Raw genomic sequence first — 15,835 nt, 5'->3', positions numbered from 1 at the left:
TGCCATTTACTGTGCCTGTCTCCTTCAGTCACTTACAGCTGCCTTCCCTCTAGCCATGGAAAAAATTGACCCCATCAGTCTAAAGACCACATCTTGATGTTTCACCACATTTTGGATGTAATACACTACCTCATCTATTATTGTGACTTAGATTAAAGGCATCTAAGTCCCATGGAGCTAGTGGGAGTTTGGCCTTGGTTTCTGTTAAAAAGGGATGAGGCATCACTGTTTCCTCTCTTCTTTTTTTTTTTTTTTCTTTTCCTGAAGACACATCCATCCTCTTGTATTTTATTTACTGTTAGTTTGTTTGGGGAGTTTGTTTGTTTCCAGGGGAATACTAAGCAAGAGAGTAACAGTCATTTACCAGCCCATTCTCACAAGTACCATTACACCCATGGTCGCACCAAGCAATCTGTCTGTACCACCGCAGGGCAGTGATCCTAAATATATGCAGTAATGAAACTTGTTTCTGTTGGTTCTTTCATTGTATCTGTGATATTATAGTTAATCTGCACAGGGTTAACACCACCTTTTGCAACTCAGATTTCTTGTACTTTGCAACATCATAGAATCATGAAGCCATATTCACAGGAGCATAGGTGTGAACACCAGGAGTCTGGGGAGAGTTAGAAACGATTTGTTCTCATGACGACGTGTGGGAGCAGGTGACTGTCCTCTGGAAGCTGAGCTGCTTTCCTTGCGGAAGAGACTTGCACAAACCCCTCCTACGCATGTGGTGGTCCAGCAGTGGGATTCCTCTGAGCTTCCTCCACCTTTCATCTGGGGAGGATGGAGATCAGTCATCACTAATAACAGACTAATTGGAATCAAGCGTCCCTTCATTGTGTTGAGCATCTTTAAAAAGATGGTAACGCTGTGACCAGCCAGCTCAGACCTTGAATTTCCAGCAGATAGCAAAGTTTTGGGTCATTTGCAAGTTTGACTTAGTCACCCCAGAACAAAACACTTTATTTATTCTGCATAATCTAGCTTTCTATTTCATGACTTACAAAGGGCATATTCCTCTGACTGCATATTTGAAAGGGTGTGTTCACCATAGATGTTGTTTATTAACATTTCTGCATTCCTGTCAGCTTTTATCTCCTCCTTGCAATTAAAATGACAGTCAAGAAAGACAGAGAGCACTTTAATTTATGAGACTTCTAGAAACAATAAGGCAAAGATTTCCAAAACAAAAAGATTTGTTTGACCCATTTACCTGTCAAATTACTATTTTCAAACTGGGTTTTCCCACTACACTTTGTTGCAACTGAAAGATGTTTTCTGTTACATATAGTTATTCCATTCCAATGCTTTTTTTATGATGATCACAGAAAAATAATTTTCACAAAGTCCATATGCATCAGGAAACACTGTGTTTTTAACTACAAGTGAAAAAAAATCAATGTTTTTCCCTTCCACACTTTCAAATAGTTCAGTCCAGCTACCAGCCTGTGTAGCTTGTCTGTCACCGATTCCTTTTATTTCTACTCAACACCCATTCATCCCCATTAATCAGGAGGATGGGTTCTTTCTGGTATTTTCATGAAGAGAGTGTTTCCAATGTGAAACCCACCTCTTCAGTGAAGGTAGAGTCAGCTCACTCCAGGCCACCTCAGACATCAGCACTTCCCTCCTTCGATTCTCAGAGAGTCTGAATCCAGTCCCACTCTCCAAGACTCTCCCAATTCTCTCTTGAGCTCTATCCTTAACTGAAGAGCATGACTGCAGAAACCAGAATGGACCAGGTAGGGTAACAAAGTCAGAAGCAAGTATAACTCCACTAAAACACAGGTTAAGACAATGCTTGAAGTTTTACTTTCTTTTAAACTTTTAATACGCAAGAAAACAGTGTAATGACATCTGCCTTGCTAACACTGTGTACAGCTTCCTTTATGTTACTACTCAAAGCATGAATCATATAAGTGACATCCTTACACCGAAGTGTTTACCTCAGTGCATTGTCTGCATCACACCTTAGTTTGCTTTTACAGGGCTGGAAATTAATTTTGGCACTGATGTTGTTATACTTTGCAAGGTTATAACTTGAAGACTTACAGGTGAATTGCAAGATTTTAGCGAACCAGAAAACCTGAAAAACAGTACAAAAACAGTTCCCCAAAACAGAGAAGCAAATACTGAGTCTGATAGCTCAGATAACCTCTCTTAATACAACTGGAAGATGTTTTATGTTTGCACTTCAGATATTTAGATACATGTCCTGCAATGGAGATCTTCTATCTTCTTTAGTCTTGCAATAAGGCTATAAGACATCTCGTCCAAAGTCTGGAACAACCGGTGGAAAACCTCTCATAGACTGTTGTGGTTTAACCCCAGCTGGCGGCTAAGCCCCATGCAGCTGCTCACCCACTCTCCCCACAGTGTGATGGGGGAGAGGAATACGAAAGTAAAAGTGAGAAAGCTCGTGAGATAAAGACAGTTTAACAGGTAAAGTAAAAGCCACACACAAACAAAGCAAAACAAGGAATTCATTCACCGCTTCCCATGGGCAGGCAGGGGTTCAGCCATCCCCAGGAGAGCCAGGCTCCATCACCCGTAACCGTTACTTGGGAAGACAAACACCATAATGCTGAATGTCCCCCCGCCCCATTCCTTCCTCTTCCCCAGCTTATATACCCTGCATGGCGTCATATGGCATGGAGTATCCCTTTGGCCAGCTGGGGTCAGCTGTCCTGGCCGTGTCCCCTCCCAATTCCCCGTGCCACTCCAGCCCTCTCGCTGGCAGGGCCCCAGAACCTGGAAAGTCCTTGACTGAGTATAAACATGACCCAGCAACAGCCGAACCCATCAGTGTGCCACCAACAGTGTCCTCACACCAAATCCAAAACACAGCGCTGCACCAGCCACCAAGGAGATAATTAACTCTGCCCCAGCTGAACCCAGGACACCAGCTCTGCAGAGCCCTTGGCTGAGCCCCTGGGTACCGCAGGCTGCTTTATGCATTTCAGCTACAGCCCCCTTGATGGGACACTGAGAGCTACAAAAATGAGGTTTCCAGTGGCTGTTCTTCTGAGCCCAGTCCTTCGGCATGGCTTCTTCTACCACCGCTCCAGTGTGCAAGGAGGCCTTTCACAGCCTCGTTGAAAGGAATGGGACAGCATGGAAAGCCACAGCCCAGAGATTCGAGTTTGGGAGAATCAAGCAGCACTGTGATGGGGCAGGGAAGTGGCACTGCAAAGATTTTTGTTAAAACCAAACAGGTGTCTGAAAGAGCAGGCAAGTTCATGGTATGATGAGGGAGAGTGGGAAAGTGATCTGTGAAAGACTTTGGGACATGTGAAAGGAGAGGGCTATTACAGCCAGGAAGGTAACTGGAAACTGGGACAAGATGCAGCAGGAATGTGGCTGAACAACACTTTATCAGTTTCTTGATAAGATGGATGTCTTTTAGACAGAGGAATATGAGTCAGCCAAATCTCTCTGGACATCTCTATGATATCACATGGGAATTATTAACTAAAACTGCGAAAATGGGAATCTGCACAAAAACGGTTAAGAGATGAGGACGTTTCTGGGGAGATGACAATGGAATTTTCTGCAAAGAAATGTAATGAATTGTAACAGTTCTCTCAGGAATAAGTATGAGGCTAAGTATAAATTCAACATGGTCACTGGCAGAGAAAAAGGAGCATCCGGTAGTATTTATTGATGTAAAAAAGCTGGGAGCATTATCAGCATAAAGGCTTATGATGCCGTATGGGCCAAACCCAATGACCTAGAGGGTCAGGCCAATTAAACAAAACAAAGTTTTATATTCTACAAAGTCCAGGCTCATGCACATAGGGACAAGTTACCCAAGCTTTTGCAATCATCAGGAGTTCTGCCAGCTGAAAACGAGCACGGAAGAAGACCCGTGTGTACAGGTTGCGTGGTGACTCAGAGCTCTGACCTGGCTCTTCCCACTCAGCTTCCAAAGCCAAACTGGGCATGAGAGGGGAAAAGGCAGGCACAGGAGAGTGCAGGAGAGGGATTTACAAAAAAGACAAGTAGTAGATAGTACTGTCCATGGGGCATGGGAAGCCCTTTGGAGACCTCACAGGGTTGCTCTATACAGCTTTCCTTGGCCAGGTTCATGTTGAAGAAGCAGATTCAGTGAACACGAAGCAGGTGCTGACCATGGGATTACTGGGCTGGCTGTCTTAAGACACCAGGCTAGACAACTCTGGCTTTTCAACCAAAGGAAAGCCAAGGCTGAGAATAGACATGACTGTCCTCTGTAAATGCAGTAGTAGAGTAAAAACCAGAGGGGGAAAGCAGCAGATTGAGCCAAGTACAAAGCTCAAATGAGTATAAACTAGACATAAGTACCCTTACCCTGGAAATCACAAGCCTGTTCCTCACTACTAGAGGACCCCTGTGCTGAAGCAGTCTCCAAATAGGTGCAGCAAGGATAAGAAATCTCTCTGCTTCCCGGAGGGACCTAGGTAAAAGCTTGGACATAGTTTAACAATGGTTGTAGATAAGAGGACTGACCTTCATGACCCAGAATTTTTTTTCCAGGTCCACTTGAGCTGAAGAGGAAGTGCCAAGAAGTCAACAAAAGTTAGAAAGATATGGACGACACATGCTTACAGAAGCAAAAATGGAAGAAGGAAAGACTGTTAAAATACAGGGAGGAAGTCCTGGTGGACTGCAGTTGTTTATAAGCAGTAGTATTTGCCTGTGAGAGTCTATGCATATATAGCTACAGCCATAATTAAACCCCACACCCTTTATCCCTTGATTTTAAGTTCCTATTAACTCAAAAAATCCAGGAAGGCAATTAAAAACACTATTTCTTTCCTCCTCAGTTAATGACATGGGAATAGAAGTGACCCTACCTGTGCCAGTTTGCATCATGGCAAGTCTGCATCCTTGCTGTGCAGTGCAGAGCCTGCATGTGGTACCAGCTCCCAGCAACACTTTTCTCCTGTAGGGAGCAGTCCTTCAGGACATCCTTCTGCACAGTCATCTGCAGTTCATTATCTCTGCAAAGAGGAAATGGAGCATTATATGATGTTGAATTACAAAATATCCCTAATCATCTTGTGTAAAGGAGCAGAGAGTGAATACAAATTGACTGCAAAGTAAATAAATTCCAGAGAAAGTACAAAAGCAACAATACTGAATTTATTAAACCTGACCCTTTTTTGGGGTGTTGGTTTTTTGTGGGTTTTTTTTTAACAAAAGTTTCAAAAATCTCCAGGGAAAAGTAATGGGTTATACTGTATTTGTTCCACTTGGATAGTGAGCTTCCTGAAAACTATGAAATAGCATGGACCACAGTTTTGGCTCCTCAGGAAAAAGTCATCGCTTGTTGATAAAGAAATCCCTAAAGGACCTGTACCCAGTGCTTTGGCGTTTTGCTTAAAGTCTGCTTGGTCAAGGAGGAAGGGCAGGAGCAGAGCTGCCTGCCCCATTACTCATTGCTGGCAAGAGGACAGGAATCAATGTTTGCAAATCTACAGCGTGCTGAAAGGAGATATTTACTGAACTGAAACGAAAGGTTAACTGCCAAGGACTATGCCTTTTTTCAGAATATTTGTACATAGTAGACCACCGTCTAGGTCTATGAAAATAGTCATACGTGCAATGAGTTTAGTAGGATTAGTAACAGCTGATCGGTTTGTGGACCTGGACTGACTATGCATAGCTTTTAAACCCAGACTTAGAGTAATTGTGCCATTTTCTTGATTAGATCTAACTGTGAGGTAAGAATTAGCAATGGTGGCAAACCTGCATGGAGAAATGCAGGTTGAAGTGCACTCCAAACTGCACTTGGCTCCTCCGTGTTATCAAGCCTTACTTTGGCAGGATTTTCCTCTGGATAAAGGATCAGGTTCCTGTACGCCATCCCTGTCCTGCTGCTGGTTTCTGCCACAGATATGGTGGTCCCAAGGACTGGAAGAACAGGCAGAGAGATACAGAGATGTGATGGGAATGTTGCTGTTCAACATAAAGAAAGAGCTTAAATGGGGAAAGGGCTATAGTGAGGGATGAAGGAAGAATGCACTTGTTGCAAGCCCTTCTCATGAGTAGATGCACACTCTTTCCTATACTATGGGGTTATGGTGAGTAGGGAATAGCTGCCCATGGTAGGCGGTGTGCAAGCATCAGTGATGAAGAGGCAGCCATGTGGGTCCTCGCACAACAGCTGTGCACTGCCCTCATTATTGACACCTTTGTGCTGAGAGGGAGCAGGACTTTATCCACCTTCCAGTGAGAAATGATCTACCAGCCTTGCCATGACAGATCATATAATAAACCATAACTGTGTGTCTTTGATTCATTTTAAGATGTACTGCCTATGCCAAACACCTTGGCAGGAGTGCCAGCTATCGAGGAGTGAAGATTTGACAGCTATGAGATCAAATAAAAAATGGGTGCAATGTATCATCCAAAATAGTGACATTTTAAATTTCTTTTCTTTGTGTGGTCTCAGAAAAGAATAGGACTGGCTGGCTGTCCATGGAGGAAGGTTGTTATTGTTTGTTTATTGAAGTCCTATGGATCACTATTTAACATGTACTCTGGCTTAACAAAAATAAAAGTTTCTGTATTTATAACTTGTCGGTTTTAGAATGGTTTTCATTCTGCTGTTTTTCCACCTTTTCCTTCTCTCTTTGGCAAGAGAAAACAAAGTTGGGGGGAGGATGGAGAGAAAGTGCAAAAATAGAAAGGAGACCTTGTCTGCTGAAATTCAAAAGAGAAACCAAGGCTACATTTTTCATATGGCTGTTTCTTTGGAAGAATTGAGCACTGAGATTTCAAGAAAAGGACTGATTTCCACTGAGAAAAAGAGACTGAGTTTTTTTCCCTTTGAAAAACTTTTGTTGGCTTCATCCAATACTTCTCGAAGAGGTAACCAGAGAAACATAAAAACACATGTTTTCTAGTTCATAATTACAATTACTTCTCTCTAAAACTCATGCACCGCTGCAAGACTGTCTAATGCTGTAGTGCCTGGGGGCAGGATGGAAGTGAGTGTTGGTGTGTACCTTAATCCCAGGAGGAAAATATCCCTTTCAATATTTTTCACATCTACTCAAAAATACCTAAACCCACCTTGATTCTCTGCACTCCATGCACGCCAAGAAGACAGCCAAGAACTCTAAGGATATTCTTCTCTCCAAATAACATATTTCTCCACTCAAAAGGGGAAAAAAATAATTGCCATCAGTATGACAGACTTCCAGGAAACAGTGGAATTAATTTATAGTTGACGCGGTCCAAGCTCTGTTTCTTTAGGCACTGGCAAGAAGGAGGCTACTTTACCTCTCTATTTACATAATAATGAACATAGGAGACTGCTTAACAACATCTCATCAAGCAGCATGAGACTCACCTTCCTAAAAACAGACTTACTGAGATGTGGTGCAATCATTTAGCTCTGTTTTAATGTGTGTTAGTAGAGGAAAGTTTGACTTTACTTTACATTATAAGACATACTTTTTCCATGTTCTTTAAAGGAATCAGGTTTTTTAAATGTACATTTTTATTTAATGCTAATGATCCATTTTTCCCCTTTCTACTCAAGAAGCCTTTTATCTATTATTTCCTCATTAAAAACTTATTATGCTAAGAGTACACTAAAATATGTTGCATTTTCCCCATTCTGTTTCATCAAAAAGATCTTAGGTAATGGCAAAAGTTGTTTGGCTTGGGGGAAGAGATAGAGATCAAATGCAAGAAAGAAATTACAAAGACAGGCTCTAAGATGTTGCATTAAATGAACTCAAACATCACTATTGCCACCTCAGAGTTTAACCCCCTGAAGGAATGAACCAGCAGCCACTGCCTTCTCCAGAGGGCTTATTCCAGAGGCAGCTCATATGCAAAGGACAGCATCCTGTCACCCCAAACACGATAACCAGTTTGCACCATATTACACCTGCTCAGTATGAAACCAGGCCCCTCTGAGCACGAGACAAAAGAAGGGACAGAAAGGAGAGAGCATGGTGGCCTCCCATACCTGACGGCAGCCACAGGCAGGGAGGGCAGGGATGGTCTCAGGGGCAGCGGTCCCTGCCACAGTGAGTTTGGTCTCATAGGTAAGTGATGGGCAGAGAGGGGGGCAACTGGTTCTGGCTTCTGCCCAAGGGCAAACCAGTCCCTCCCAAGACACCTCGGTAGCTGCTTGTTGTTTTACAGATGCCCATAGCAAAGCCCCAGCTCTCTGTCTACTGAAGTTTTAATTTAAAAGTGGTTCAAGCTGCTTGGAGAAGCACCTGGCTTTCCAGGCAAATTACTAGAATAGTTTCTTCACATTAATTTTTCCCTTCCCCCTGAAGCCAGCAGTTGACATCTGGAAAACATAGAAAACAAAGAGAAAATTGTCATTTCAAGGAGATGAGTAACTCCACCCCATCTGTGTGGGTGCTGCAGGCTGCCCGTCTTCCTGTGCCGCAGAGCCGGGAAGCTCTGCAGGAGCGGGACCAGCATCCCGGCAGTGCACCGCGTGTCCCCCCAGATACCTCGGTACGCCTTGCGTCAAAGGGAACGGGAACCTCTTGGCCCCTCTGAAAGAGCATCCTGTGGGGTTCTGCTAAAACAAATAACTATTTTAGGTGCTGGGTGGCGTGACTCAGTTCTAGGAGCGGATGATTGTGGTATGAGAGAGAAGTCAGTGCCTTGCTGAAGGAAGCTACTCTCAATATGTTGGCACAGCGTTCTGCTGAGAGCTGAAGGTAGTCCTGCCAACACCTTATAGCCACAAGAGATCCTTCTCCACCTCATGGGGAACATGGACATCAGTGGCAGGGGGAGCATGCAGTGTGGTCTTTGTCACCAGCCCTGGCCCTCTGCATCCAGCCCGGCTGCTGGCTCAGGGCTTCGCACCAGTGTCTGTCCGAGAGACTTCAAGCATCACAGCTCTGTGTCAGCCTGTTTCAGTGCATGGGCTTGAAATGCAGGGCTGCATGCTCAAATGCACAGGAGTGAAAGGAAAGGGATTTAAAGACGAGAAAGTGTGAGACATGAATAGGCAGGAGACACACAAGCCCTTTCTCCCAGGTCTCTGTGTCACACATTCACAAAGCTGTGCTGCCTGCCTGCACTTTGTCAGGCATACCTGCCGTCTCACCAGTGAGGTGTTTTCTTGTCCTCTGCCAACTCCTTGCACGCTGTTAAATCAGCTTTCCTTTTTTCTCATCTCTTCTCTTCTTGGGCCCCTCACTTCAACAGGGACGTAGAGGTGCTGGAACGTCTCTGGAGAAGGGCAGTGGAGATGATGAAGGGTCTGGAACACAAGTCTTATGAGGAGCATCTGAGGGAGCTGGGGGTGTTTAGCCTGGAGAAAAGGAGGCTCAGGGGGACCTTATTGCTCTGTACAGCTACCTGAGAGGAGGCTGTAGGCAAGTGGGGGTCAGTGTCTTCTCCCAAGTAACAAATGACACAACAAGAGGAAACGGCCTCAAGTTACACCAGGGGAGGTTTAGAGTCGTTGTTAGGAAAACTTTCTTCCCTGCAAGGGTGGTGAAGCATTGGAACAGGCTGCCCAGGGAGGTGGTGGAATCACCATCCCTGGGAGTGTTTCAAAAATGTGTAGGTGAGGTGCTTAGTGGCACGGTTTAGTGGTGGACTTGGCAGTCCTGGGTTAATGGTTGGACTTGATGATCTTAAAGGTGTTTTCCAGCCTAAATGGTTCTGTGATTCTATGGTTCTTCTCAAGTCCACCAGCCTGGGACTGCCAGGAAGAGGACTCCTTGCTGCTCCATCACCACTGCCCTCCATGGCCTTGGGAAGATCACTGCAGGTCACTGCCTTCTTGTGACCCTGTGAAATAGGGGAAGGAACATCCTTTTGCTTCACAGACATAGCAGTAGGGTAAAAAAAGAAAATGTTCATAGGTGTTTAGGGTCTGCAGCACGAGTGCCATACATACAGTGGAGATCTTTATTTAGAGACAAGAGGTGCTAGAAAGGTGTAAGATTGTTTCATCACCCAAAGAAAATTCAGTGTACATGATGTGGAGACATGGGATTTCTCCTCTCCAGTGCCACTTGTGTGCAGCACAGTAGGCTTAGCCTGCCTGTGCAGGCTGCACCGAGCAGACGTGATGCTGGCCACCCCAAGAAGGCAGTGACGCCCTGCAGTCTGTTTCTGCTCTTCCAGGGCTGGTAGCTGAGGAAAAGCACAGCATAAACAACATCATCTGGTCCCTGGGTTCCCCACAGCTTACTGTGCAGGTGAATCTAAGCAACCCAACGCTTCATGTGTAAAACTGAGAAACACAGCAGGATGCACAAGAGCTGTGTGAACCTGCGTGTGTTTGCACGGTGGGGAAGAGGCAGACAGGGAACCCGCTCCTCTCCTGTTTTACTCTGCCAGCCTAAGCAATTTGCTTCTAGGGCAATGGCTGCATGGCCAGGAGCAGGCTGGGATCCCAGATATTGCTGTGCTTTGGCCCCTCTGGGGGTAGGATATGGCATGGTGCCACACTCATGTGGCTGGCCAGCTTCCAGAGCAGAACCAGCACTCATCCTGGGAGCAGGCTGGGAACAGGAGCTGAGAAGCGTGTGTCCAGCTGCACCCCTATGTGGGAATGCGTCCCCTTCCTTCCAGACTTTAAAAACATGTTTGATAAAAAGTCTCAGAGTCCAAGACTGCAGCAAGAGCAGGGATGAGACAGGACCTGCCCAGACATGTGACTGTCATCATTTTTGGCACACAGTGAAGTACAAAAAGCCACATGCTATGCCTAGGAACTCATAAAAAATAAATCAACTTAGTCTTACTGTAAGTGTATTCTAACCTTTACATAAAAGGTTAATGGGAAAATTATTTAAACCTTGTAGAAACGGGCTGGTTTTGACTTGTCTGAGTGACAATGGAAAGGGAGGATGAGGAACATCTAACACTGTTTTACTACAGACTTAAAAGAATGTTAAAGTAAGATCCACAGCCAGGCATTTCAAAACAATGCGTAATATTCTGTGGTAAGAACTTACAGTAATAATTAAATCACTTTTTCTTCTAACAGTGCTGGTATTGTAGATGAGCTCAAAGTCAAATTCATGCCAACAAATGGTTTAACAAGGGACATTGCACTGGTTGTGTAATGACACGTAGGAGGACTGCTACTGGTAGTCCAACAAAGCCTGAGCCATTCCAGCATGCAGAAGGATTAGATGATGCTCGAGTGTCCCACTCAGTCCTTCACGCCCAGAGAGGGAGCTTGCTTTTGGACAGAACTGTGGGAGAGAGCAGTGTGATCGGCAGGAGGCAGGAGGAGGCCTCGCAGGTGGCTATGTGATGCTCAGAGATGAGGAATAGGTGTCATGTGGTACAAGAAACATACCTTTGCCATGTATAAGGAGGCTTTTCTGACAAAGGACATGGCATAATAAAAAATTATTAAACTAGACTCAAAAAAAGCGTAGCAACTTTGAAGGGAACCCTCAGACTCTTCAGCAGGTGATGGGAAGTTGCTGGAGAAGAAGCGGGTGAGAGCTCTGCCTGGTGGGCAGGAGAAGAGCAGCTGGCAGGTATGTGGGGGCCGAGGGCAAGAGGCAGAGAGGGTGTGCAAGGCAGAAGGTACAGGCAGGTACATCAGAGGCTCAAGAAGCAGGAGGTAAAAAGCAGGGGACTCTTTTCCTTTGAACCATCATGTCCCGAGGGTTTCCTGTTGCTTGTTTCCTCCTCCAAGCTCCCAATAAGAAAGCTTTAAGTACCTCAGAAGAACAGAGAAGGAAAATCCAGAGGACCCACATGAGAGACCTCCGAAGTAGACCAAAGACGTACTCGCCTGGAAAGTGATCCCCTGAGGCTGTTGCCAAACAATACTGTGCATACAGCATAAAACGCTCTTACCTGCATTCTGGGAAACTTTCAGAAGACAAGTGCGTAAAACATGACCAGTGCCGCCTTCTGCTGTTAAATCGACAACAACAAAAAGTAGCATGATGATTAATTTGGCTAGCTTGGTTTGCTTTATATATGGTCTTCCAGAATGCCAGCTGCACAGATGCTGAGGCAAAACCAAACAAAAGATGTTTTTTCCCTGTAGGATGTGAAGGAAACCACAGATTCAGATTCAAACCCCAGTTTTCCCTTCAGGCTCTGGTTTTGAACTTGATCCCCAAAACTCTGGAGGATCAGCTAACCTGCAGTCACACCTGCTGCAGTAAGGTTTGGCTCAGGGCATAGGAAAAAATGGAAGATCTCAACAAGATTTTGTAAATTCTCATTCCTTTCTAGACCCTGGTTTTGTTCAGGCTTACCCTAAGCCTGACCCAGTTCTGAAGACTGGCATCACAGTGCAGAATACACCAGGGAGACACAGCATCTGCTTTCTCTGAACATCTCCTTAGGAAAAAATAAGTTTTGCTAGAAGCCAAAGCTTGCCCATTTTTATGTAACATCTGGTCTGAGTCCATTGCATCCCGTCCCCTGTCACCAAGCTCTAGCCTGGTATGAAGAACATTATTTCTCTTTAGCTCTGATGCACCTCTGTAACAATCCTAAAAAGTGGAGATGACCATTCTGTTGAGCAAAGGAAAATCATCCCTACCAATAGTGGAATAGCAGAATAGCTGTCCAAACAAAAATTAATTTCCTGCGCTGGCATGTCTCACCCAATTAATCTTGCAGCAGTCTGGCCAAAGTCAGACTGCATTTGCTCAGTCTTTATTTTCAGCCAGAACTAAACGTGTTGGACCAAAGTTGCTTACTTGGAAGTCATAACAACTTCTCAGGAAATTAGATTGTAGGAACTTCAGAAAACTGAGATGAAAGTGTATCTCTGAGCCTGTGTCTTCCTACTTTAGCAAAAAGGATGGCATACAATCCTGTGAAGAAGTCTTTTTACTTCCTTGGGCAGGGTAAGCTTATAACCATGGTTTTTAAGTGTTGCCTAAAGAGCCAACCTGTCCAATGCTCTTTTTTACATCTTGTTGGCTGACATATAAAGCTTGGATAAAGCTTGGAGCCAGGATTTCCAGTTATCCAGAAAGCCAGAAATGGTGCTCAGATTTGTTCCAAATGAAACTCTCACTGCAATATTTCAAAGCCATCTGTGCAGCTTCTGACCAACCAAACTCCCTCACCCTGGAGGACAGGCTATGGCACGGTATGATGATAACCCAATGCTTTCTATTTGCTGTCCGTGACTTCAGCTAAAAAAACTGCAGCATTACACATCCCATGGCATGTCCACAAAATCTTGCTGTGCCAGCGAGAGGTAACAGCCTGGAAAGCATCTCTACCTCATGAAAATCACAGACCCATTGCTGTGACATCCTATGAGTTCATATCCCCAGAAGGGAATAAATTAAACCATTAAATTAAACGAGGAATGCCTTCATTTTTCTGAAAGCCTCATCCATAGCTCCCTGTAAGTCTTTACACGGAGTTATTGCAGACTAACCCAGTAGCTGTGCTGTGCACACGCCATATTTCCTTGACAATCTCCATTATAAGACACTCTTGCATCTTAATCAGAAGTTTACCTCTCTTTAAACCCTTTGACAAAGATTTGCATGCTGTGAAGATGGTTGATCTCATCTGAACTTTAAGCAACTAACTAGGTTAACCCTTGTGTAATGGAGGGAAGCAGCGCTGTGAGAGGCTGAGGAGCCCCCCTCAAAGACAGCTGTCTGTGAGCACTGGGACCTTTCCTCCCTGTGTGTCTCTGTGTCAGGGCTGAGGAGGAGGTGCAGGACCTGCAGCTGCTGTTGCTGGATGCTAATGGCTGCAGGGAGGCTCCAGACCACAGTAGCAGGATGTAGTTATAGGGGTCCCTTAGGATGGAGAGGGATTGGCATGCAAAAAGTAGGAACAAATTCCATGTTTTAAATGCAAAAGTAGAGAAACAGTGAAAGGAACAGATTGAGAAAAAGTGCTGAGGAGTAACTGGGGATGTGGGACTGAGAACCCAAACCAGGAGACAGATTTGGGAGAAAGGGGAGGAAAAGGGAGAGGTGTATGCCATAAGTCAGTGCAGCTGTGGGGCATGTCCGGGGGTCAGGTGAAAGCTAACTAAGATAAACTAATAGGTAGAAAAAGAAACTTAGATTGGGAGACAAGATAAGGGGAAGACTGAGATGTGGAAGAGAGAAAAGGTCTGGAGCTGGCAGCAAAGCAGTACAGAGGTAGAAGCTTGGACTACGAGAAACAGGAGGCTGGAGTCAGTGAAGAGATCCTAAGAGAAAGATGATGCTATCAAAGGCTCAAGGCTGGTTGGTGTGGCACAGGAAAGCTTAAACCTAGCTTTTCATAACTACCGAATGCTTGACTTATCAGCTTGACTGCACACAGCCCAGAAGACTCAATGAAGGGCTGACATCCATATCTGGCTGGTGTGACTTTTGAGTTGGACAAGCCACCAGGAAAGGCCATCTCAGGTAAGTACCTTTGGCAAGTCTGTGCCAGTCAGGAACAGAGCCCTAAAGACAGGAATGGGAACAGAGCCCTAAAGACAGGAATGAAGCCCACCTCAAGTCTCCCAGGTGTCTGTCAGTGCCTGCCTGCTGTGATGCTGAAGAGCTTCTCTGCAGCTGGGGCACCTTCCACAGTGACCGTCCTCTCCATGAGCACAGCAAGCGGAGGACTGTCATGTACTACCTTTCCCTCCGCACCTGCAGAGAAAGAGGTGGCCCAAGGGCTGCAGTGCAGCATCAGAGGAAGCTCTCCAGAACCTGGCAGAGAGGATGAGAAGCATGCATGCAACAAGGCTAAACTGGCAGCCAGAGCCTTTCTCGTTTCAGAAACCTCATGACACATCTGCAAGCTCAGAATAGCCTTTCTCCACCACAGCGCCATTCCTCCAGAAGGTGCTGCTGCTCATTCTGGGAGCAAAACACAAGCTGCCTGCCTAGTGGCCGGCCGGCTGCTCTGCTGGTGCCTGGCCGGGAGTGCTCCCCAGCTGCCTGTGGCTCTGCGGCATGGCATGTGCACTGCCTGCAGCCTGCTTCTGCTGGCAAAGTCACATGCCCTGTTGCTCTGAGCTGTCATCCCCCAGCCTGGAGCCAGATGGGGATGGGGCACCCTCTGTCTCCATGGGGTTTTCCCAGATTGAAGGATCCCCCAGCAGCCTTCTGTCCCCCCCAAGCCACTGGAAGGACTGCAGCCAGCCCCATACCATCCTCCAAGCAGGTCTCACACATCTCACAGTGACCTGAGGGCCCCCATGGGGCAAGGAGTGTACACAAATAAGTCCAGGTGGATGGTGTGCAGATGAGCAATGGAGGTGAGCAGGCAATGGCACCAAGATGATCATTCTCCATCCACGTAGCCAAAAATTCTCAGGAACTCCAAACTGACTCTTTCTTCCTGCTGACAGCTGGGTTCAGGTCAGGCATGGGACCAGCTCCTTTCACTGAGGCAGAAGGGATGGACATCTCTGGAGCTTGTCACTGCCTGTGGCTGAACAGGCAGCTCTGCAGGGTGCCTCTCCATCAGCACCCCAGGTGATGCTTACATATCGATATTTCAGGGCACCGTCCTCAGAAACCTAAAGGTAGCCTCAGCTAGAAAGGCCAAGCATCTAACGCTTCCCATTGCCTATACAAACGCAGTTTGGCAGTGTGTGGTGGGGGTTATCCCCCTTTTAACTGGATGGAGACATGCTCCCAGAAAGACAGCATAAAGCAGACCCTGAGGCACACATACCCCCAGCCCTACACGCTGCCACTGTCTCAGCTGTCTCTAAAAGCTCTTTGAAGGACAGCAATGACTTTGCAGCAGCCAGCGACATCTCCCTGCCCGAAGCATGCTGGGCCAGCTGCTCTGCGGGCAGCATCCCCACGGGGCAGAGCCGGTGAAGCAATTTGACTCACTCATAAATTGCCTGTCAAGAAACAGCTGGAGGCATTCAGCGGCGCTGGGGTGCTGGACG

At 45.9% G+C, this 15,835-nt stretch overlaps 1 long non-coding RNA gene across 1 annotated transcript in view; it reads left to right on the top strand.

Moving 5' to 3' along the window:
* The window catches only part of LOC308065085, a 99,641-nt gene that overhangs the window by 29,014 nt on the left and 54,792 nt on the right, over window positions 1-15,835 (top strand). Inside the window, exon 1 of the long non-coding RNA XR_013928655.1 lies at window positions 1-15,835. This exon is cut by the window's left edge and continues 29,014 nt beyond it; it is cut by the window's right edge and continues 46,304 nt beyond it. This is a non-coding gene — a long non-coding RNA (uncharacterized lncRNA).

This window comes from Falco punctatus (genome assembly GCF_963210335.1).
Source record: "Falco punctatus genome assembly, chromosome: 5".
NCBI lineage: Eukaryota > Metazoa > Chordata > Aves > Falconiformes > Falconidae > Falco > Falco punctatus.
Note: the sequence above shows the minus strand (reverse complement) of the source record. Positions and strands in the feature narration are given on the sequence as shown.